Below are 24622 nucleotides of genomic sequence, written 5' to 3' on the forward strand. Positions count from 1 at the left end.
CCCTTTCCCCCTTTTTCTAAATTTCACCTCTCTTCCACCCTTTCCCCCACCATCCCCCCACATCTTCATCTGTCGCAGTTTACAATATCTGCCACTTTCTATGCCTTTTAGATTTGACAAAGAGTCATTTGGACTTGAAACATCAGCTCTTTTCTCTCCTTACAGATGCTGCCAGACCTGCTGAGATTTTCCAGCATTTTCTCTTTTGGTTTCAGATTCAAAGCTGGAATTGAACCCGGATACCTGGCACTGTGAGGCAGCAGTGCTAGCCACTGTGCCATCGTGCCACCCAAACCACTGTGCCAACTTCATTGCAGTGATAATGTAAGCCCACTTGGGACAGTAATAAATAAATGATAAAATAAATAATAGAATGGGGAAAATGGTCAATCAGCCATGATCTTGTCAAATGGCAAAGCAGGCTTGAGGGGCTGAATGGCCTGCTCTTACGCTTTCAATTCCTTTCATAATCTTGAAGGAAAGCAGATCATCTCAAAAGTCACTGAGCATGAATTTCAATGGGGATTCTGGTGAGGCAGGTGGAACGCCCAGAAGGAGGTGAAGACATAAAGGCCATTTATGTTGCCTGCGCTGTCGAGACTTCCGAGAGTGGGGGATCAGCGGAAAGCCCCCAGAATCTCGTGACTTTTTGTCACATCGCAGTTGACCATTTTTCCACAGATATATGAGGTTGAAAAATGAAGTTTTTTTAAATCTTTAATATTAAAAAAGGCAGTCAGACAAAAGGCAGTTTTAAGTTAGGGTTAAGCCAGCTATTTCTTTCAGGAACTAAATGGCAAGTCATTAGCTTGACTGGGTCCTCACCATTCAGCTGGTAAACCCTGTGAGCCAGCGGGGTGGAGGAAACACTGGGTATGGGGAAGACAGATGGATTTTGACACAGTGACAAAGGCTTTTAAAAATCAGAACATAGTTACCAAAACATTACGAAGGCAGCAAGGAAGATTAAAAGACCGCGGGGAGATGAAGGCAGCAAAGAAGATTAAAAGACTGCAGGGAAAGTGGTTCTGGCCTTGGGATATAGGACACAATACAGAAGAGTTGGCCCATTATAGTCAAGCAAGATAAATCACTTATGTCAAGGGGCAAAATGTGCAGCAGTTTTATGCTATTATGTGGAGATAAGTAATGACTGAACCCAGTTGTGATTTTACCCGTTGCTATAAACAACTCACCTCAAATTGGATTAAAGCAGCTTGTGATTGGAAACAATTTTGCATCCCATACTGTTAGCTCAGTCTGCTGTTTGAGAGATTGATGAGATCCCATGTGTGAAAGGGACAGGAATGCTTTTGTTACGTCCCCAGTTTTAGGCTAATCATATAGGGCAGCGTGGGTCAACTCCCAAAAACAGAAAATGTCAGGACGATTTAAGAGAGTGACTGATGCAACTGGACCCAAGACGGGGCAGGGCGGGGGGAAGGGGGGGATCTACAATGGACAAAAACTGTGTTGCAGCCTCCTCTTTATCAAAGGAACAAAAACAGTTCCTTTACTTTTCCTTCATAACTGGATTTGCAACATTCAGAATCACCTGTAATGCTCATCTGTATCTTTGGAGGGATATTAATATTAATATTTATATCCTTCCTACAATTAAGTCATCAGAACACTGCACAGTGGGATTTGGCCTGCATTATATGCCACAAAAATATAAATCCTTATTGGTTGTACACAATCCATCTGTTAATGGAACCCAGGAGCTCCATTGTGCCACAGTAACATATTATGCTGCAGCTTTCATAGATTTTCCAATTGTAACCTCGGAATTCCTGTCCCGATTACTCACTGCAAGCCTCCACATCCGATGTATAAAACCTCTTGAAGCCAACATCAGGTTTCCTCTTCTCTTTTTCCAGGGGGAAGAGTCCCATGCCTGCTTCGCCTTTCTTCAATTCCGGCAACATCTTTGTAAATCTTTTCCGCACCCTCCGACTGCTCTGCAAGCCTATTTGTATCGGTGTGTGTTTTGATGCTCTCTTCCACATTATTATCCCTCACCCTCATTTGGCATCAACTGAAAATTCCAGTTCTAATTCCCGAATCATTGATGTGGACGTTAAACAACAGTGGTTCCAGTACCAATACCCATTGGAGTTTTTAGAAGAATGAGAGGTGATCTTATTGAAATGAATAAGATATCGAGAGATCTTGATAGGGTAGACAGAGGCTGTTTCCTCTTGTGGTGTGGAGATGCCGGCGTTGGACTGGGGTAAACACAATAAGAGTTTTAACAACACCAGGTTAAGGTCCAACAGGTTTATTTGGTAGCAAATGCCATTAGCTTTCGGAGCGCTGCTCCTACTTGTGGGACAGACTAAAACCGGGGGATATAGTTTAAAAATGAGAGGCCTATCTTTTAAGATCAATTAGGAGATTTTTAAAAATCTCTGTGGAATTCTCTTCCCCAGAAAGTAATGGAGGCTGGCTCGTTACATTTATGCAATACTGATCTGATGGACTTTTGGTGGACAAGGGATATGGGTGGAGCTGACAACACAATCAGATCCACCATGATCTCATTGAATGGTGGACCAGGCTCGAAAGCCAAAATGGCCCACTCCAGCTCCCAATGCCCTATGGCCTTATGGTTCTATGGCCCCGTGTGTTTTTTTCAGAAGGAACTCTTCAAAATGCAGCGAATGAAAATACAGCAAAACTTACTCCAACTTATAAATCAAAGAAAGGGTTTAATAAAGAAACATCATTACTCCAAACTTGGGGCCTCACCCTGGGCCACTTCAAGCTACCCACAATTCTACATAGTTCCTTACTTATAGCGAATCAGCTGGTCAGCTGACTATTACATCGCTCTGTAATTGGTTCTATGGTTTACTGGGTCAGTTGACCCTTATTTCTTGTTCCCACTGGTCACATTATATTCAATACAAAGTTGTCACCGGTTACATTCAAACACCATGTTCCCCATGCCAATACCTTTGGAACATTATGTCCCACTTTCAGCAAGTCCAAAACCCTTCCCTCAAATCCTACCCTTTGTTTTGCAGCCATCTTTCAAAACACTTGCCATCTGGCTTCTAAGGTGAACTGCTCATTAATTTTAAGCCAATTCAGATTTCTATTATTTAAAGCAGATCTGTATTCGGGTTCCCTATTTGATGTTTAACAAAGACCGCGCCGACTGCGATCCTTGCTGCTACCGGGGTTAGCTTTTCAATCCTTCCCTGTGACACATCTCTGATCTTCAGCCTTTATTATGTAAGAATGTGCAATGAACATTCGAGTGTTATTGCTTCAAAAAAGCATGTCAAATCGTGACCAACCATGTGACGGAACCTTTGCTTGGAGGCTCCCAGATACAAAAAGTAGGTCGAACTGGATGGATAGCAGAGCAAATTCATTTGACTGGTTTTGCTGGAACAAAATCCTAGCCTCAGTTTAACCAATCGCAGACTAGAATCACACAGCTCAGGAGGAGGCTATTTGGCCCCTCACGCCTCTGCCAGCTCTTTCACAAATCAGTCCAGTTTAGAACCATAGAATCCCTACAGTGCAGAAGGAGGCTACTTGGTCTACCCAGTCTACACCAAAAGGGCATCTTAACCAGGCCTGCCCTGCTGCCCTATCCCCTTAACCCCATTTTATGGAAACACAAGTAAAACCAGGCAGATTGAGATGTCATAAATCTGCACTGATTAAAGAACAAAAAATAAAACAGCCAGAAACAGGCCCTTCGGCCCACCAAAGCCTGCGCCAATACATGGTTTCTATCCCTCTGTTCACTTCTTCATGTGTCCATCAAGATAGGCCCTGAATGTTGCTAACATGCCTGATTCCACCACCTCCACTGGCAGTACATTCCAGGCACCCACCATCCTCTGTGTGAAAAACTTTCCCCGCATGTCTCCCCTCGACTTGGTTTTTATTAGAGTCCAGGTCAGTTCCTCAATCACCCTGTGACCACTGGACTGAGAGCTACTGCAGGTCAGGACAAATGCAAAGGGGAGGCAAGAGAGAGAGAGAGGGAACCCCCTCTCACCTTAAATCCATGCCCTCTTGTAGTCGACCCTTCCATCTTGGGAAAAAGCCTCTGACTATCCACCCTAGTCAGCATTTTTCACTTGTGCAGGAAGTAATATATCCTTCATTGTTGTCACAAAGCACTATAGAGTCATAGAGGTTTACAGCATGGAAACAGGCCCTACGGCCCAACTTGTCCATGCCACCCTTTTTTGTTAATCATTAAGCTAGTCCTAATTGCCCACGTTTGGCCCATATCCCTCTATGCCCATCTTACCCATGTAACTGTCTAAACGCTTTTTAAAAGACAAAATTGTACCCGCCTCTACTACTGCCTCTGGCAGCTTGTTCCAGACACTCGCCACCCTCAGTGATAAAATTGCCCCTGTGGACCTTTTTGTATTTCTCCCCTCTCACCTTGAACCTATGCCCTCTAGTTTTAGACTCCCCTACTGTTAGGAAAAGATGTTGACTATCTAACTGATCTATGTCCCTCATTATTTTATAGACCTCTACAAGATCACCCCTAAGTCTCCTGTGCTCCAGGGAAAGAAGTCCCAGTCTATCCAGCCTCTCCTTATAACTCAAACCATCAAGTCCCGGTAGCATCCTAGTAAATCTTGGAAATAAAACATTATTTTGCATCAGATTCACTGTAATGAATGGTAGCAAATCATTTCAAAGGGGGGAAAAAAGCTTCACATGATTTGTTATCGACTAATGCAACATTGTTCCAATTATCACCACTTGTGGCAAGTTCTGCGCCATTAGCGCATATAAATCAGACAGAGAACACCAACAGCCACTATATCTGGTTGCAGCTCCATTAGCAACACTTATTATAAGCTGAAACTTGTTGTTTTCCCCGTGAGGCAAAGGGACTTGTGCAAATATGAGTTCCCCCCGCCCCCAGATTCATAACTGGTGAAATGCTGGTTATTGTAGAATATTGGCCAGGTGTGCAGTGGCCAGATATCAGGAGCAACAGTATAATCGCTTCTATCACTGAATCTGCTACATGCACACTCTTACACTGCGAAATACTTCCACTATACCCCTTCAACTCTCTTACACAACCCCCTCTAGGAGTCCCTGTCGCTCCCGGGTTAAACAGGAAAAAGTGGGAGAGACTCACAGGAAGGCAATCTGACAGAATCATTTCAAAATCATTCAGAATTTACTAACTGCATTTAATTCACCTTCCACCCTTACTTAACACTTTTAATCCTTTACGAAAAAGACCATCGGCTGCCACTTTGTACAAATTCTGCTTCTGATCCGTGGGCCCTGTCAAGTTATTTCTCAAGGCACGAGCTGGTTTCTGTCTATCGCCAGGAGATTTCCAGAATTCTGTCTTTCGTAATTCCCAGATCAGTTAAACACGCAGATTGCCTTATTTCTAAATATGCACACACACAGATGAGAACAATTGTAATCTCATTCCCATAGAAAAAAAAATTACACATTCATGAAATACTTGCTTCAAATGAAACATTTAGACATGGATTTATTCTCCGTGCATTCCCAGTGTGTGCTGGGCAATATCGTTTGGAGCTGGGTGAAGTATTGTGGCTGGAAATAGGAAAGATGCTACTTTTCCTCTGAGTGCTCTGTGTAACACAACCTCCAACAACAACAGGTTTGCCCTGATGCTACAAAGCAATGTCCCCTCTCTGGAAGAATTTGATGTCGAGAGACATTCTTGATTGGCGTGGATTGCTCGACTCGGTTTTAATTAGAGCCCAGGTCAGTTCCCCAATCGCCCTGTGACCGCTGGACTGAACTGCTACAGGTCAGGACAAATGTAAAGGGGAGGCGAGAGAGGGAAACCCACCCCGATCATCTGAAACTTCATTTTCACCCAACAACAGGGGGGAATAAAGTCAAGTTCAAGCACTGAATTCCCAAATTTCCTCATCCCAGAGTGGCTCCGTCCTCTCCACCCTGACTGAGGATGAACCAGAGACCAGCAGCTCCACTGAAAAGATGTCTGAGGCTCCGGGAGTGGGCTGGATCTTGAATTGTTCAGCTCCTTGGCAGAGCCAGCACAGAGCACAGGGGGAGAGAGATAGAGTTGGTACAGGCTCCCTATTACCCACATACACACACATACACACACAGAGACACACAAACACACCCTCACACAGACAAACAGACACATACATACACACAGAGAGACAGAACCAAACACACGTACACACACACACGCACCCATACACATACAGACACACAGAGACACAAACACATAGAGAACCCCACACACACACATACAGACACACGCACATCCCCACTCCACACACAGAGACACACACACAGACCCTCCCCCACACACACACACACATACAGACACACAGACAGATGCATGCAGACACATACAGACACAGAGAGAGAGAGAGACATACAGAGATATACAAAGACACACACAGAGACCTCCCTCCACACACACAGATCTGCTGAGTACTCTCCGCAGTGTGGATCTCTGCTATGCTGCACCCAGCCCCATTTACAATAAGACTAAACACACACAGGATAATCCAATCCCCCTGCTTCATTCAACAACACCAATCTCAAAATAAAACTCACCCAAACCTTCCCCTGGCGAGCAGTCCGCAAAGGCGGATTCAGTGAAGTGGCGATGGTTTGTAGCCGGCAGTAAAAGGCTGGTGAATTGTTGCGCTCCCGATCCGGCTTCACTTCTCTCTCTCTCTCTCTGTTTCCCCCCAGTCCCCCCTTTCCCAGCCCAGGCAGCTCGGAGAATCCAGCTCAATAGAAACAGCCCAAAAAACCCATTGACGTCAGCCTACAGCTCCATGTGTGGCCAACTGGAGAAGCAACTCCAGGGATGGAAAAACATCTCCAGAAAACACGAGTGTAAAAGATCACAACTCATAGACCCCCCAAAACGGCCCAAACATCAGTACACATTTTCTCAACTGAAGGATCAAAGAGTACAGCAGGAATGCTACAGCCTAGAGTCCCAGTGTAGAAGGAAGGCTTGTCACTGTAAAGTTATTCCTGTGCATAGCCAGGGGGGAGGGGGAATGACACTTGGAAAATAAAAATATTTTTGGTGTAAATCAAACTTAAGTTTATTTATGAGTGTCACAAGTAGGCTTACATTAACACTGCAATGAAGTTACTGTGAAAATCCCTGAGTCACCACAGTTCAGCACCTGTTCAGGTACACTGAGGGAGAATTTAGCATGGCCAATGCACCTAACCAGCACGTCTTTCGAACTGTGGGAGGAAATCGGAGCATCTGGAGGAAACCCACGCAGACATGGGGAGAATGTGCAGACTCCGCACAGACAGTGACCCAAGCAGGGAATCAAACTCGGGTCCCTGGCACTGTGAGGCAGCAGTGCTATCCACTGTGCCACTGTGCCATCAAGTAAGCTGAATCAAATAAAGGGACAAATTAAAGGGAGAGACTTGGGAAACACTTTGAACTTATAGGTATAACACATGCTTCAATATAAATACACTGGCCTCAGAATCAGACTAAGGTACACAGCAGTCATACTACAGGCTGCAAGGCAGTATGGATGCTGCACTGGCAGACATGGGAACAGGTGATTGTAGCTAGCTAACAAACTGGAAGACAAAGGGTTGAATTTTCCCGTCCCACCCGTGTTCCACCCGCCACGTGGGAATCGTAGCGAGTGGATCACGGACCAAGTAAAGGAACATTGACCTCAGGCGGGATTTTCTGACCTCGGGGTGAGCGCGACCGGAAAATCCCACTCCAGGAGTTAACACAACAGCTGTTGCCAAATCAGAGCATGGAATTTTCCCGTCCCACCCACCGTGGGAATCGTAGTGAGCAGGGGCAGATCATGCACAGGTCCGTGGACCTCGGGCAGGATTTTCCAGTCCTGGGGTGAGCGCGGCTTGAAAACCCCACCCAGAGTCTCAGGTCAGTGCCTGAGGCGGTGAGTTCATTCATTCTTTCGTGGGATGTGGGTACCACCGCATTTGATGCCCATCCTTAATTACCCTTGAGAAGGTGATGGTGAGCTGCCTTCTTGAATCGCTGCAGTCCCTGAGGTGTAGCTGCACCCCCACGGCCTGTTAGGGAGAGAGTTCCAGGATTTTGACCCAGCAAGTGTGAACGTTTGGTGATATAGTTCCAGGTCAGGATGGTGTGTGGCTTGGAGGGGAACTTGCACATACTGGTATTCCCATGCATCTGCTGCCCTTGTCCTTCTAGATGGGTAGAGGTTGCTGGAGCCTTGGAGTTTGGAAGATGTTGCCAAAGGATCTTTGGCAAGTTGCTGCTGTGCGTTTTGTAGATGACACACACTGCTGTCACTGTGTGCCAATGGTAGAGAGGGTGAATGTTTAAGGGGATGGATAAGATGCCAATCAAGGGGGTTGCTTTGTCCTGGATGGTGTCAAGCTTTATCTTGCGTGTTGGAGCTGCACTCATCCAGGCAAGTGAAGGGTAAACCATCACACTCCTTACTTGTGCCTTGTAGATGGTGGATAGGGGAATCAGGAGGTGAGTTACCCATTGCAGAATTCCCAGTCTCTGACATGTCCTTGCAGCTACAGTATTTATATGGCTTGTCCAGTTCAGTTTCTGATCAGTGGTAGCGCCCTTCTCTGCCACCTTAGTAGAATAAGCCCTTCCAGATACAGTCCACCATCCACAACCGTCAGCAATAGCAGCAGCCTCCAATCTCCATTCAGGGTCCTTTTGCAGTTACTGCCACTTCTGGGATCAGTCAATCTGCTGTGCATTGCAGTCACTCATCTTGGTCAGTCAGGCATCTGAAACATGTTCTTCAAGACAAACTTCTAAGAAGACCACATCAAGTATAGATTCCATTTGCCTAATACAGCATATGGTCTCTCCAGTGTGAGACACACTTCCTTTTTCTAAGCTAGGGATTCAGAACCTTAATAACAAGAGCCACTTTTAACAACCGAATCAAAATGCAATATCTTAAGAGCCACACTGCTGCGACTCAAATTCCAATAATAATGAAAAACAAGGCAGAGACTGGTAATGCACAAATTTATATTTGCATGAGTAACAAGATGGATGTACTTTTTATTATAATTTCATCTATTGTATTTCTTTGCAGAATCATTCAATCTTTGAACAGGTTTAAAAATACATTGGGTGAAATGATCCCTTTTCCAATCTCATATCACTAATAGAAATCCCCATTTATAAAGTTAAGCCTTGTTCAAAGCCGTCTAACTTTTTTTTTACAGTGGTCAAATGATTGGCAGATACAGTATAATTTGGATAAATGTGAGGTTATCCACTTTGGTAGCAAAAAACAGGAAAGCAGATTATCATCTGAATGGTCATATATTAGGAGAGGGGAATGTGCAATGAGACCTGGGTGTCCTCATATTCCAGTCACTGAAGGTAAGCATGCAGGTGCAGCTGGCAGTGAAAAAGACAAATGATATGTTGGGCTTTATAGCGAGAGGATCAAGTACAGGAGCAGGGATGTCTTGCTGCAATTATACAGGGCCTTGGTGAGACCTGGAATATCGTGTGCAGTTTTGGTCTCCTTATCTAAGGAAGGATGGTTTTGCTCCAGAGAGAGTGCAAAGAAAGTTTACCAGGCTGATTTCTAGAATGGCGGGGCTGATGTATGAGGAGAGATTGAGTTGGCTAGGATTATATTCGCTGGAGTTCAGAAGAATGAGGGGGGGGGGATCTCATGGAAACTACAAAATTCTAAAAGGACTAGACAGGGTGGATGCAAAAAGGATGTTCTCAATGGTGGGGGTGTCCAGAACCAGGGGTCACAGTCTGAGGATACTGAGTAGACCGTGTAGGACTGAGATAAGGATGTGGTAAACCACTGTTAGCTTATTGCCTGTGTGTGTGACATGCCTGGACACGTCCCTGCCGGCCCTGCCCGAGACTCCTCCCCCCCCTGGTCCAGGTATAAAGGTGACTGCTCCCCACCCCCTGCCTCAGTCTGGACCAGTTCATCGGCATGGGTGTGCTCCAAGTCTTTTGCTAATGAAAGCCTATTTGTTCTTGCATACAAACTAGCCTTTGCTTGATTGATGGTGCATCAAAGGAGAAATTTCTTCACCCAGAGAGTTGTCTGTCTATGGAATTCACTACCACAGAAAGTAGTTGAGGCCAAAACATTGAATGTTTTCAAGAAGCAGTTCGATGTAGTACTTGGGGTGAAGGAGATCAAAGGATATGGGGGGAGACAGGATCATGTTATTGAGTTGGATGATCAGCCATGATCATAATTAATGGCAGAGAAGGCCCGAATGGCCTCCTCCTGCGCCTATTTTCTATATTTCTATGATTTGGGAAATAGCTACTTTTGAACAACCAATCCATGAAAAATATGTTGAATGGTGTTAATGATTAATTGCTATACTTCTAAACTGCATTTTTTTAATAATTAGAAAGGAAATTTTAAAATGTTCGTGATATTTCAGGTTCTGCCTTCACCTCAAGTGAACGTCCCAAAGAGTCATAGAGGTTTACAGCTTGGAAACAGGCCCTTCAGCCCAACTTGTCCATGCCGCCCTTTTTTTTTAAAACCCTAAACTAATCCCAAATGCCTGCATTTGGCCCATATCCCTCTGTACCCATCTTACCCATGTAACTGTCTAAATGCTTTTTAAAAGATAAAATTGTACCCGCCTCTACTACTACCTCTGGCAGCTTGTTCCAGACACTCAACACCCTCTGTGTGAAAAAATTGCCCCTCTGGACACTTTTGTATCTCTCCCCTCTCACCTTAAACCGATGTCCTCTCGTTTTAGACTCCCCTACCTTTGGAAAAAGATATTGACTATCTAGCTGATCTGTGCCCCTCATTATTTTATAGACCTCTATAAGGTCACCCCTCAGCCTTCTAGGTTCCAGAGAAAAAAATCGCAGTCTATCCAGCCTCTCCTTATAACTCAATCCATCAAATCCCGGTAGCATCCTAGTAAATCTTTTCTGCTCTCTTTCTAGTTTAATAATATCCTTTCTATAATAGGGTGACCAGAACTGTGCACAGTACTCCAAGTGTGGCCTTACCAATATCATGTACAACTTCAACAAGATGTCCCAACTCCTGTATTCAATGTTCTGACCAATGAAACCAAGCATGCTGAATGCCTTCTTCACCACTCTGTCCACCTGTGACTCCACTTTCAAGGAGCTATGAACATGTACCCCTAGATCTCTTTGTTCTGTAACTCTCCCCAATGCCCTACCATTAACTGAGTAAGTCCTGCCCTGATTCAATCTACCAAAATGCATCACCTCGCATTTATCTAAATTAAACTCCATCTGCCATTCGTCAGCCCAATGGCCCAATTGATCAAGATCCCATTGCACTTGGAGATAACTTTCTTCACTATCCACTACACCATCAATCTTGGTCCCAATCAGCATTTTGCTCTGTGCAAAGTTTTCAGGAAGTGATTTGATTTTAGTGCTTTCCATGTCGTGGTTGGCTGTCTATGAGAATTATTTAATGTGATTTGTTTCTTGGGCAACTGCAGGTTCCCATTATAGAGTGCTGTGATAAAGTGCACAGTGATTACCTGAAAGCTCTCGCTACAGCAATCGCTGGATGTCTCAGCAAAGTTTCCTTGAAGGTCAATGGCGAATGCCCTTGCCTCAGCCTGACCACAAAATCCAGGCCAGGATTTAAGCTTCTCAGAATTTATATGGGACTATACTTGGAAATTAACTGGCTGTAACTATGCATCTCATTACCTGAAAACACTAAAAAGTTCCATCATTAAAAACCATTCTACCTGTTGTGATACTTGTTTGCGGGAATATCTGTAACTGATTGGGAAAGAACGCCCAACCACAATGACAGTCAGAGATAGTCATCCACTTCAGGAAACTCAGTGGAGGACATGCCTCTGTCTATGTCAATGGTGATGAAGTGGAAATGGTTGAGAGTTTCAGGTTTTTAGGTGTTCAGATCACCAACAACCTTTCCTGGTCCCTCCACGCCAATGCTATAGTTAAGAAAGCCCATCAACGCCTCTACTTTCTCAGGAGGCTAAGACTACGACTCTCACCAATTTTTACAGATGCACCATAGAAAGTATTCTTCCCGGATGTATCACAACTTGGTATGGCTCCTGCTCTGACCAAGACTGCAAGAAACTACAAAATCCATCACGCAATCCAGCCTCCCATCCACTGACTCCGTCTACACTTCCCGCTGCCACGGGAAAACAGCCAGCATAATCAAGGACCCCACGCACCCCGGACATACTCTCTTCCACCTTCTTCCATTGGGATAAAGATACATATGTCTGAAAACACATACTTACTGACTCAAGAACAGCTTCTTCCCTGCTGCCATCAGGCTTTTGAATGGAACTATCTCGCATTAAGTTGATTTTTTTCTACACCCTAGCTTGTGACTGTAACATTATATTCTGCACTATCTTCTTTCCTTCTCCCCTATGTACTCTATGAACGGTAAGTTTTGTCTATATAGCATGCAAGAAATAATACTTTTTACTCTATATCAATACATGTGACAATAATAAATCAAATCAAATCTCTAGATCCCCTCAATCAGGCAATCCCCTGGAGTACTCTGTACTGGGCTGGACAGGTATAAGATGAACAGGTTTACCAGAGATGACACCCCCCTGTAATTTGGAATCAACTCAATCCCAAAGAGACCTCACCTAGTCTGAAACTAAGCTGTTTTACCTGTGTTAAATAGCTACCAAATGCTATTTTATGTCTGTACAGGTGCACAGTAACGATACTTCAATTTTGTTTTAGAAAGCTTTTGATTTGATTTGATTTGATTTATTATTGTCACATGTATTAGTATACAGTGAAAAGTATTGTTTCTTGCACACAGTACAGACAAAGCATACCATTCATAGAGAGGGAAAGGAGAGAGTGCAGAATGTAGTGTTACAGTCTTAGCTCGGATGTAGAGAAAAATCAACTTAGTGCGAGGTAGGTCCATTCAAAAGTCTGATGGCAGCAGGGAAGAAGCTGTTCTTGAGTCGGTTGGTATGTGACCTCAGACTTTTGTATATTTTTCCCGACGGAAGAAGGTGGAAGAGAGAATGTCCGGGGTGCGTGGGGTCCTTAATTATGCTGGATCAAAGGTTACATTTTCTGTTTAAAGAAAACCTTGGTCTGAGTTTAAAGACTATTTCAAAATGGCTCCAAGCTAGCAGATAGAATTGAGGATTTCAACTGGGTCTCCTCTTCCAAGAGGATAATAGAAGATCCTTCTTTGGATAATAGTTCACCATGGTCACATCCAGGGTATAAGTGTTGATGCCTCATTGAAAGAAGGTAAATTGTTCCTTGGCTGGGACAAAATCTAAGAACCACAAGTGAGAGAAGGCCTGATTGAAGTCTTGATGCCTTATTTGGGAGATGATGTGGCATTTTGTACAGGTCACATGATAACAATGGCCATCTTGGCCTACCAGCAAAAAGCATTGAAAATGGCGAAAAGCATCTGATCCACAGAGAACCATCTTGAAGAAGTTTCAAACTAGGGAGAGAGAGGCAGAGAGAGACCTCTGGAAGCAACCAAGAGTAACTGGGCAGGTTGAAAATGCCACACCTGCAGAACCAGAAGCGAAGAACCTTCTCTCTTCCCTGTTTACCTGATCTCATCTACCAGGCTCACCTGCTGAAGCAACCTCCAGCAATTCAACAGTGGAAACCATCGCGACCACGGAAACAACCCTACATCTTCAAAAGCTTCGCTTCAGACAACGCAACACCTCAGCTTCAGAAAGTATCAGGCTTGCATTGACAATGGGCCAAGCTGATCCAAATTTTAGAAAGATCATTTTATCATCATTTAGATGTATGTTCTTCAATCTTCGTGCGTGCGTGTGTGTGTGTGTGTGTGTTAGTAGTGTTATCCCAGGTAACTTCCAGAGCAATAGAGTGAAATAAAATAATCTTTTCTTTTTTAAGTAAAAAGGCTTTGATGCTGGGTTATTTTCAAATTGATTTTTCCTCCTCCATGGGTAAGAAGATGTGGACACACATAAAAATATATTATTCACAGGCAGCCTTGGGGAATACTTTTTAAAGTATCCCTGAAATGTGCAAACACCTACGGAGTGCAGGTGTCCAACTTTCATTCAGAGGATTGACTAAAATCCAGAAATGCAGGGCACTGTATTTAGTGCCATCATCACAGAGTCTAGAAGCATTTTTCACTTTCTCTTTTCTATTCTTGGAAAGAGGATCAGTGCCGATAAAGAGAGATATTTCTGAGTCAAAGTCCACAGCACTCCGTCAATCATTTCTTCCACTCCCTGCTTTAGTTTACTTATTAATTAGTGTCACAAGTAGGCTTACATTAACACTGCAATGAAGTTACTATGAAAATCCCCCAGTCACCACACTCCGGCGCCTGTTCGGGTACACTGAGTGAGAATTTAACATGGCCAATGCACCCTAACCAGCATGTCTTTCGGACTGTGAGAGGAAACCAGAGCACCCGGTGAAAACCCACGCAGACACGGGGAGAAGGTGCAAACTCCACACAGACAGTGACCCAAGCCAGGAATTGAACCCGGGTCCTTGGCGCTGTGAGGCAGCAGTGCTAACCACTGTGCCACCTTAGAGTATTGCATAATAATTAAAGTCCACAATAGTATGCATGTGCCAGTTCTGTCTGATGCCAGTGTTTTATACAATACATTTATTTTTGCCTTGGAGTTTGATTTGGAGCCTGCAACTTGGATATGAATAAGAAGCCACTTTGAAAGTTAATGGAATCTTTCCACCACCTACCCACCCACTAAACCCCCCAACCTGCCATGTCTGTGAAATATCTGCCCATTACCAACTAGGAACACCAAGTCCAACTGATAGAAATGCCCACACAGAACACTCACTGGGTACCAGCTGGAGGGGGCAATCTGACATGTACTGTACCATCATAGATGGAGGAGATGAAGAGGTTTCCAAAGTCAGCGATGATCATTTGATTGTAGAGTAAGGATTTACGGGGTACACTTTAAATGGGAAGGCAATGTGGTATTGTTGCTAGACTATTAATCCAAAAACTCAGCTACTGCTCTGGGAAACCTGGGTTCGAATCCCGCAGTAAGAAGTCTCACAACACCAGGTTAAAGGCCAACAAGTTTACTTGGTAGCAAAAGCCACTAGCTTTCGGAGCGCTGCTCCTTCATCAGGTAAGTGGGAGTTCTGTTCACATACATGGCATATAAAGACACAAACTCAATTTACAAAATAATGGTTGGAATGCGAGTCTCTACAGGTAATCAAGTCTTAAAGGTACAGACAATGTGAGTGGAGAGAGCGTTAAACATAGGTTAAAGAGATGTGTATTGTCTCCAGCCAGAACAGTTAGTGAGATTTTGCAAGCCCGGGCAAGTCGTGGGGGTTACAGATAGTGTGACATGAACCCAAGATCCCGGTTGAAGCCGTCCTCATGTGTGCTGAACTTGGCTATCAGTCTCTGCTCAGCGACCGAATGCCCGTGACCGCTGAAGTGCTCCCCAACAGGAAGAGAACATTCTTGCCTGGTGATTGTCGAGCGGTGTTCATTCATCCGTTGTCGTAGCGCCTGCATGGTCTCCCCAATGTACCATGTCTCGGGACATCCTTTCCTGCAACGTATCAGGTAGACAACGTTGGCCGAGTTGCAAGTGTATGTACCGTGTACCTGGTGGATGGTGTTCTCACATGAGACGATGGCATCTGTGTTGATGATCCGGCATGTCTTGCAAAGGTTGCCGTGGCAGGGTTGTGTGGTGTCATGGTCACTGTTCTCCTGAAGGCTGGGTAGTTTGCTGCGGACAATGGTCTGTTTGAGGTTGTGCGGTTGTTTGAAGGCAAGAAGTGGGGGTGTGGGGATGGCTTTGGCGAGATGTTCGTCTTCATAATAACATGTTGAAGGCTCTGGAGAAGATGTCGTAGCTTCTCCACTCCGGGAAGTACTGGACGACGAAGGGTACTCTGTCCACCATGTCCCGTGTTTGCCTTCTGAGGAGGTTGGTGCGGTTTTTCGCTGTGACGCGTCGGAACTATCGATCGATGAGTCAAGCGCCATATCCTGTTCTTATGAGGGCATCTTGAAAGACTCACAGAACTCCCACTTACCTGATGAAGGAGCAGCGCTCCAAAAGCTAGTGGCTTGTGCTACCAAATAAACCTGTTGGACTTTAACCTGGTGTGGTGAGACTTCTCACTGTGTTTACTTGTGTTTGCCGGCATCTCCACATCATGGCTTCGAATCCCGCCACAGCAGATGGCGGAATTTGAATTCAATTCGAAAATATATCTGGAATTAAGAATCTACTGATGACCATGAAACCATTGCCGATTGTCGGAAAAACCCATCTGATTCACTAATGTCTTTTGGGGAAGGAAATCTGACGTCCTTACCCGGTCTGGCCTACATGTGACTCCAGAGCCACAGCAATGTGGTTGACACTCAACTGTTCTCCGAGGGCAATTAGGGATGGGCAATAAATGCTGGCCAGTCAGCAACGCCTATTCCCCACAAATGAATTTTTAAAAACTTGTTAGTTGCTTATCACACCAATGTGTTAATGACTAAATGTAATTACTACAAACTAAATTTAATTTCTGCAGTTTGCATTAACATACATCGATCCGTGTTCCTGCTTAAAAGAAAAAGTTACTCGGTTCATCAGCAGAGGCAGGGGTATAGTAAATAATATATCTGTTTCTGGTGTAGAGTGAAAATAAAGTCGCCATAGTCCCAGATGACCTTAGGTTCCCTTTGAGGGAGAGAGCCGACTGATTTAACCTGAGGATCACCACACCTCAGACAAGGGGCAAGGTCAAGAAAGCAGGGCCTTCATGAATAACCTCAGCTGGTACAGGAATTGAACCCACATTATTGGCATCACTCTGTGTTGGAGGGAATGAATGAACTGAGTCTTCCAAGACTGTATAGAACTTCAACAAAAATAGCTTTTTCAACATGGCTGAGGGAGCAGTACTCAGAGCTGTAATTCCAGCTTATTCCCGAGCTACTCTACCCATCATAGGTGCTTACACATCGCAACGTTTTCACATTGCAAAGCACTACATTTAGATTAGGTCATCATGTTGCTACTTTAAATTTGTTAAAGTTCTGCTTTGATCACATTATGCCGATCAATTGTCCTGTGTGCTTTATCTTTAATCATTTTCTGAACATATCCTGTCTACCTGTTTGCAATGTGAAAGCACTGTAGTTATCGAGCCAATTTTGATGGCGTGTTAATTGTCCCATTTCCCTGATACTTGATTAGTTTCAAGGCTACCAGTATGACACCCACCTGACATTTTGGCCTGGGGCAGAACCCAGGCATAAGTGAGTGATAGCAGGAATGGGGACAGTGGTTGTGGGAAGGGGATTGTGAGGTGGGGCAGAAGGGGAGGGCGGTTTGCAGCACAGGGTAGTGGGGCTGGCTCTCATTGGGCCTTCCTCACCTACTCAACCTTCCCAATGCCCGGTCCTTTAATCAGGCACTGAATGCCTTTGAACGAGGGACCCCCCCCCCCCCCGCCCACCCCCAGCCAGGAACCCACAAGCAATGAGGAAGGAAGAGATTCTTAAGTGGTGGTACGCCATTGTCTTGGTATCTTGTTAAATTGTGTCTCTTAAGCGGTATTAATGACCTACTTGAAGGCCTCAACTGGCAGTGGGTTGGGAAGGCCCATGTATGAACCTCCTCACCTTGGATTTAACTGAGGTGAATCCCTGCCCTGCCATTCTCCTATCTAATTAAATGCCCCTGCCCCCAAACTCACCACAGTCTGGGGTCCTGTTCTGTTATCCTCCAAGGTGAAATATCCACAGCACACGATTGTGCTCACACAGTCCATCAATGCTTCCTTCTGACCTGGCCACATTACTCAAATGTTCTCCTTTCAAAAGAAACATTAATAATGTTGCTCCATGAGAATTTCAGTGTCCAGAGAGGAATCAGACAATACTAGTCAGTGTTTCCATTAATAACAGAAAACCACGGTATAAATACAGATTGACAGGAACAATACAGAGTATTTTCCACTCAGCAATGTTTTTGTACAAACAATTAACGTGTTTATACCAAATGTTTGTCTTTATTTTGTAATGTAGGTATTCAGTATTTTCAAATGAATTGATTAAATACTCTTGTTAAAATAATAGGCAGAAATTTGATACAAGCATATTAAAGACTCATATTAAATTAAAGTATACCCCAGTGTGTATTAAAAATAATAAACTTCAAAGTAACTGTTAGTAATACTAACGGATAAATGTTTGGCATGTTGATATACCATTGCTCTATTGTCAATTAGGCTGTTCATTGACTAGATCAGTTCCAGGCATCTGATATTCTGTGTAATACAATCATTCCCCACATTGGTATCAGGGAATTAAAGTTACTGATGTTGTTATTATTGATCAGAGCTGATTCTCCAACTGCTGGCATTTACGTGCCCTAATGTCTAATCTCCAATAAAAGGGCTTCTTCTGGGAGAATCAACACTTCCAAATTCATGTGAATAAAACAAACTTCGATGGCATCGAATGTATTCATGATGTGGAGATGCCTGGAGACAATACACATCTCTTTAACCTGTGCTTAACCCTCTTTAACCTGTGCTTAACCCTCTCTCCACTCACATTGTCTGTACTTTTAAGACTTGATGACCTGTAAAGACTCGCATTCCAACCATTATTTTGTAAATTGAGTTTGTGTCTTTATATGCCCTGTTTGTGAACAGAATTCCCACTCACCTGACGAAGGAGCAGCGCTCTGAAAGCTTGTGGCTTTTGCTACCAAATAAACCTGTTGGACTTTAACCTGGTGTTGTGAGACTTCTTACATCGAATGTATTAACAGAGCACGCCCATCGGCTTAGCTTTTGCTGCAGAATTCTAGCAAAGTTAACCAGACTCAGCCATGGGCTATACGGAGAGTTGCCATTCCTGATTGATGCTAATGTAAGGTGTACATTTGAGTAAGGACTGTCTGGGGTCCAGCTCTGATATTCTCTGATGTGAAACATCTACCAATACCCACTGTCCAGGTTCATCGATGTGATGTTGGTTGCAGTGACATGATAGCGAGACAATGGCATTGACATCACTGCTTTCTTTTCTGTCTATATTCTTCAGCAAGGGCGTGAAGGCTTGGGTGGGGATACAGGAGAGATTTACTGGAGTGGTTCCCGCAGTGAGAGAACACAAAGGAAAACTTGCATTTACCTAGCCCCTTTTTCCACCACCAGACATTTCAAGGAACTCTCCACAGCCAATGAAGCGCGTTGCAGCATCGTCACTGCTGCAATATTGGGAGGAATCCAGAGCACCCGGAGGAAACCCACACAGACACGGGGAGAATGTGCAAACTCCGCACAGACAGTGACCCAAGCCGGGAATCGAACCCGGGTCCCTGGCGCTGTGAGGCGGCAGTGCTAACCACTCTGTCACCGTGCCGCCGTGACTATTGAAGAAGTTAAATTGGATAAACATAGCAAAGGGTGATGTAAAAGTCAGCTTTGATTTTTTTATCACCTCTGTATATTTTGTACACACGCAATGTCACGGCAACAAGACATGTTTAAGCTCAAGACGTGGATAAAGGAGATATCAAAGCCCCAAGAGATTTAAAAATAAGCTTTGGTCTGACGTTTTAAAGAGCCAGATAAATTTTGTACAGTTTTACGAGTTTGTATAAAAAGAAGTGTTACTGTACCCAGCTCAGTGCAACATCTAATTATTTTGGGCATTGTTTTATACCTCGACCATAGACAGATCCTATTTTATTTCACTGTGTGACACCGTGATGGTACGATTGTTATCCAACTGCTTCAATCCAAACGGATTTATTCCGTGGGGAAGTGTGCTGTAAAAAAAGTTCCCGAAACTTTAATTTCATAGAAGACGTACAGCGCAGAAGGAGGCCATTGGGCCCTTCGAATCTACACCGACAACAATCCCATCCAGGCCCCATCCACGCAACTCCACATATTTACCCCGCTAATCCCTCTAACCTACGCATCCCGTGACACTAAGGGGCAACTTAGTGTGGCCAATCAACCCAACCCGCACATTTTTGGACTGTGGGAGGAAACTGGAGCACCCGGAGGAAACCCACGCAGACACGGGGAGAACATGCAAACTCCACATAGACAGAGACTCAAGCCGGGAATCGAACCCAGGTCCCTGGAGCTGTGAGGCAGCAGTGCTAACCACTGTGCCACCGTGCCGTCCCACAATGTAAGTCTGTCCAACCCTGAGACAAACAAGTCCAGAGCATTTCAGATTTAGGAACGGGACAGGTCACTAAAATGATGAGAGATCAAAGGTAAGTAAGTGTTCAGCACAGGGCTCGGAAGGGCATTGGAAAGATGGGTGAGGGCCATTGGTGCTGCAGGAATTCTGCCATTGGGCAGAACGAGCCATGGCAGAGCCAGTCAGAAGTCCAATGGATGGAATTTTCCCTTTTAATGTAAAGAGTGGAAGTGAGCAGGAAAGGCAGGGTTGAAAGGTGGCTTTCTCTGCTGTATTGCTCGGAATTTAGTTAAAAGAATTCGATGGGGCGGGTTCCACAACGTCATACTGACGGGACAGGTTTGGCTTAAGTTTCTTTTTAAAGATCTGGGCACCATTTTTAAAGGCCACTTGGTACGCAAAAGTTAGAATGAAAATCAGACCACCCCACCCCTCCCTTGGACCACCCACCCTCCCTGGCACAGCCCCTCGGCACTGCCCAGACATTGATCCCTGGCACTGCCCAGGCACTGCATGGATGCAGCCCCCTGGCACTGCCTAGGCATTGCCCTCAGCCCTGCCTCTACCTCCCTGGCACTGCACCCAGCACTGCCGCTTGGTACTGCCCCAACATACCCTCAGTACCGCTCCTGACACTTCCCCTTGGTACTGCCCCAGCACTATTCCATGTTACTACCCCTTGGCATTGCTCCTGGCTCTGCCCCCTGGCATTGCCACCCCCCCCCACCCGCCCAGGTTGAAGCAATGTTGGGATACCCATTACGTCACTGGTCGGGACAAGCGTGAGCAGACTTCCCGCTAATGATAAACACGATTCGGGCCTCTCACGAGACTTTCCACTCCTGTCACCAGTCCCGCCCCCACCCCCACCCCACCTCATAACCCCACCCCCACCCCACCCCATCTCACACCCCCACCCCTCCCACATGAGATCCATGCAGCAGGGATCGATATTACCTTATTTGATACAGTTGTTCAGACAACTGGAATATTCACATGAAAAAGCAGGAAGATGAAGTTCACTGCAGGAAAATGGCGGCGCTGACACTTGGTTACTTTGATATTAGCACATCTACCCAGGGTGCAACAGCTGAAACAGAAGTTTTTAAATTTTAAGTTTAAATTTTATTTATTAGTGTCTCAAGTAGGCTTACATTAACACTGCGATGAAGTTAGTGTGAAAATCCCCCAGTCGCCACACTCTGGCGCCTGTTCAGGTGCACTGAGGGAGAATTTAGCATGGCCAATCCACCTAACCAGCACGTCTTTTGGACTGTGAGAGGAAACCGGAGCACCCGGAGAAAACCCACGCAGACACGGGGAGAACATGCAGGCTCCGCACAGACAGTGACCCAAGCTGGGAATCAAACCCGGGTCCTTGGCGCTGCAAGGCAGCAGTGCTAACCACTGTGCCACCGTGCCGCCCTGTTACCAACTGAATGGAGTCAGCAATGCCCGTAAACTACTTGGATTGTGGTGTCGAGATGGAGAGTCGGTAAAGGTGACCGGGTGATGGAGTCTGTTGTTAAACTGAACGCAGAGGAATGTCTGAAAAATAAAACCAGTTTAAACCCAGAGGATAGAAAGAATCACAGAATCCCTACGGTGCAGAAGGAGGCCATTTGGCCCATCGAGTCTGTACCGACCACAATCCCACCCAGACCCTACCCCCACATATTTACCCGCTAATCCCTCTAACCTACACATCTCAGGACTCTAAGGGGCAATTTTTTTTTAGCATGACCAATCAACCTAACCCGCACATCTTTGGACTGTGGGAGGAAACCCACGCAGACACGGGGAGAATGTGCAAACTCCACACAGACAGTGACCCAAGCTGGGAATCGAACCCGGGACCCTGGAGCTGTGAAGTAGCAGTGCTAACCACTGTACTACCGTGCCAGATGTTTGAACAGTACATTCCTTACCAAAGATAAGGCAGCTAGCTGGCTGTGCGCAGGAGCAGTGAGTGATGTGGAGCATTGATTTACCATCCCTGGTGTGCTTCTGTGCACAAACTCCAGAGAGTAACGGAATTGGAGAGTAGAATGCCCAGGTGTCTGAAACATTTCCTGGTCTCTTCAAAGTGCCCATCACTGCGAGAGGTGAACACTTTGGACACATGTTCACACAGATTGGGTCAATTGTATGGAAAAGGGGTTTCCTTTGAACTTAAGATGCATTGAGGGCTGTTTGGAAAATCCCTTGTTAGATTCTCCTTGTCTTCATTAGATGCTGTGTCTGTGTGTGTCTGCGCGTGTGTGTGTGTGCCTGTCTGTCTGTGTATCTGCCTATGTGTGTCTGTGTCTGCGTGCGTGTGTGTGTGTCTGCATGCGTGTGTGTGTCTGGATTTGTATGTCTGTGTGTGTGTGTCTGTCTGTCTGTGTGTCTGCATATGTGTGTCTGTGTCTGCATGCGTGTGTGTCTGCATGTGTGTGTGTGTCTGCGTGCATGTGTGTGTGTGTGTGTCTGCGTGTGTGTGTGTCTACGTATGTGTGTGTGTCTGCATGTGTGTCTATGTGTGTGTATGTGTCTCCGTGTGTTTGTGTGTGTCTGTGTCTGTGTGTGTGCAGTGTACTCTAACCTATTGTGGAGTCCCACACCTCACAAACCATTCTGTTGAGCAGGATGAGGCCTTTGCAATGATCTCACACACACAGTGAGGGAGCAGGAAAGGACAGTCTGCTGTGTAACTGTGGGAAATAAAAGTGGAGTAATGGCCATGCCACCCACACAGTGTAGGGATTCCTGACACCAATTCCTGTCAATGCCTAGGCCCGAATAAAAATCTATCACTCTATTCTTTCATCCAGGCCACGGGGGAGGGGGTGGGGGGGGATGGAATTCCCCAGCCTCTTTCAGATTGGGCTAATCAGAGAACATTCCTTTTCTCTCTTCTCTTTGCCCCGTACCTGCCACCCAGTTATCCACCCAAGTCACAAGTCACCTCAAACCCAGCACACTCTCATTTTTGCTGATGCTTATGCAGAACTTTATCAAACGCTTTCCAAGAGTCTGTATCGATAGCAACACCCAAAAACACTAACGATATTCCAAGCAGTCTGGCCCAACCTAAGAGGGGCTCTGGCTGGGGAGGGGGGATGCAGACTGACAGAATCTGTGGCCATGAGGCTGAGAGCCTTTTACTCGAGGCCCGAAGACTTCAGCCTTCCCAATGTTAGGCTGGAGGAAGCGAAAACCTCTCCAAGCCCGGATGTCAGACAGGCCGAGGAAGAGGGAAGGCCCAAGAATGGATTTTCAATGAACCTTGCAGTTGGGAAAGGGGATTGAAGCTCTTCTGGGGATTGTGGTTCCCCAGTTTGAGAGATTGGTGAATACCTCATCATCATTTACATTGTTGGGAATAGTTTCCCATGCTGCATTCCCCATGGCAACGCCTCCACCAATCAGAGACCACTTGCCAACCAATCAGCACTCTCTTCTCATGCAGTATGAATTGTTGTTCTTTTTTTTGTTGGTAATCCTGCGAGCTGTCCTGATCAGTGCAAGGGAAAAAACTTCGACAGCATGGGTTAACTTCTGTCCTACCAAGCAACTGGAAGGCATCTCAAAGTGTAGCCACCGCTGAAAAGTAGGAAACTCGGTAACCAATTTACCCGCAGCAAGCTCCGGCGAACAACAATGTGATATTCACCAAATATTCTGTTCCTTGTGACATCGATTGAGGGATAAGTATTGGTCAGGGCATCAGGTATAACCCACTGCTCTTTCAAAACTTTGCCATGGTTTCTTTTACAGCCACCTGTATTGGCACATGGGGTGTTGGATTACCATCCCGACACTGCCGTACTCCCACAGTACTGCTCCGAGTGTCAGCCTTGATTTCTGTGCTCAAGTCCTGAGTGGGAGTTGAACCCGAAACTTGTGTCTCAGGGGTCAGAGTGCTCACACAAATGAATAAACATACAGAAGAGAAGAAAATGGCCTAGTGGTATTATTGCTGGACTATTAATCCAGAAACTCAGCCAACGTCTGGGCACTGGGTTCAAATCCCACCTCGGCAAATGGTGGAATTTGAATTCAATAAAACATATCTGGAATTAAGAATCTACTAATGACCATGAAACCATTGTTGGAAGATCCCATCTGATTCACCAATGTCCCTTAGGGAAGGAAATCTACCGTCCTTACCGGGTCTGGCCTACATGTGACTCCAAAGCCACAGCAATGTGGTCGACTCTGAACTGTTCTCGGGCAACTAGGGATGGGCAATAAATGCTGGCCAGCCAGTAACGCCCATGTCCCATGAATGAATTTTTAACAAGTGGAGATGAGAAGGAGCTCAAGGCGATTACTTTTCTCTAAAGTGCAGCAAGGCTCCTTAGGCCCTGGTCAAGTCGATTATTTATTCAATGTGTTTTCACTCCAGTTAA

General features: G+C 45.3%; 1 protein-coding gene across 1 annotated transcript in view; it reads right to left on the reverse strand.

The window, feature by feature from the left end:
- Positions 1-6781, reverse strand: part of LOC144495923 (neurocalcin-delta) — a 145136-nt gene extending 138355 nt beyond the window's left edge. The window contains exon 1 of the mRNA XM_078216744.1: positions 6582-6781. The gene's annotated coding sequence lies outside the window, so the exon portion shown is untranslated. The remainder of the gene's footprint in view (positions 1-6581) is intronic.
- Positions 6782-24622: the final 17841 nt, after the last annotated feature.

The sequence above is a fragment of the Mustelus asterias genome, chromosome 7 (assembly GCF_964213995.1).
Source record: "Mustelus asterias chromosome 7, sMusAst1.hap1.1, whole genome shotgun sequence".
NCBI lineage: Eukaryota > Metazoa > Chordata > Chondrichthyes > Carcharhiniformes > Triakidae > Mustelus > Mustelus asterias.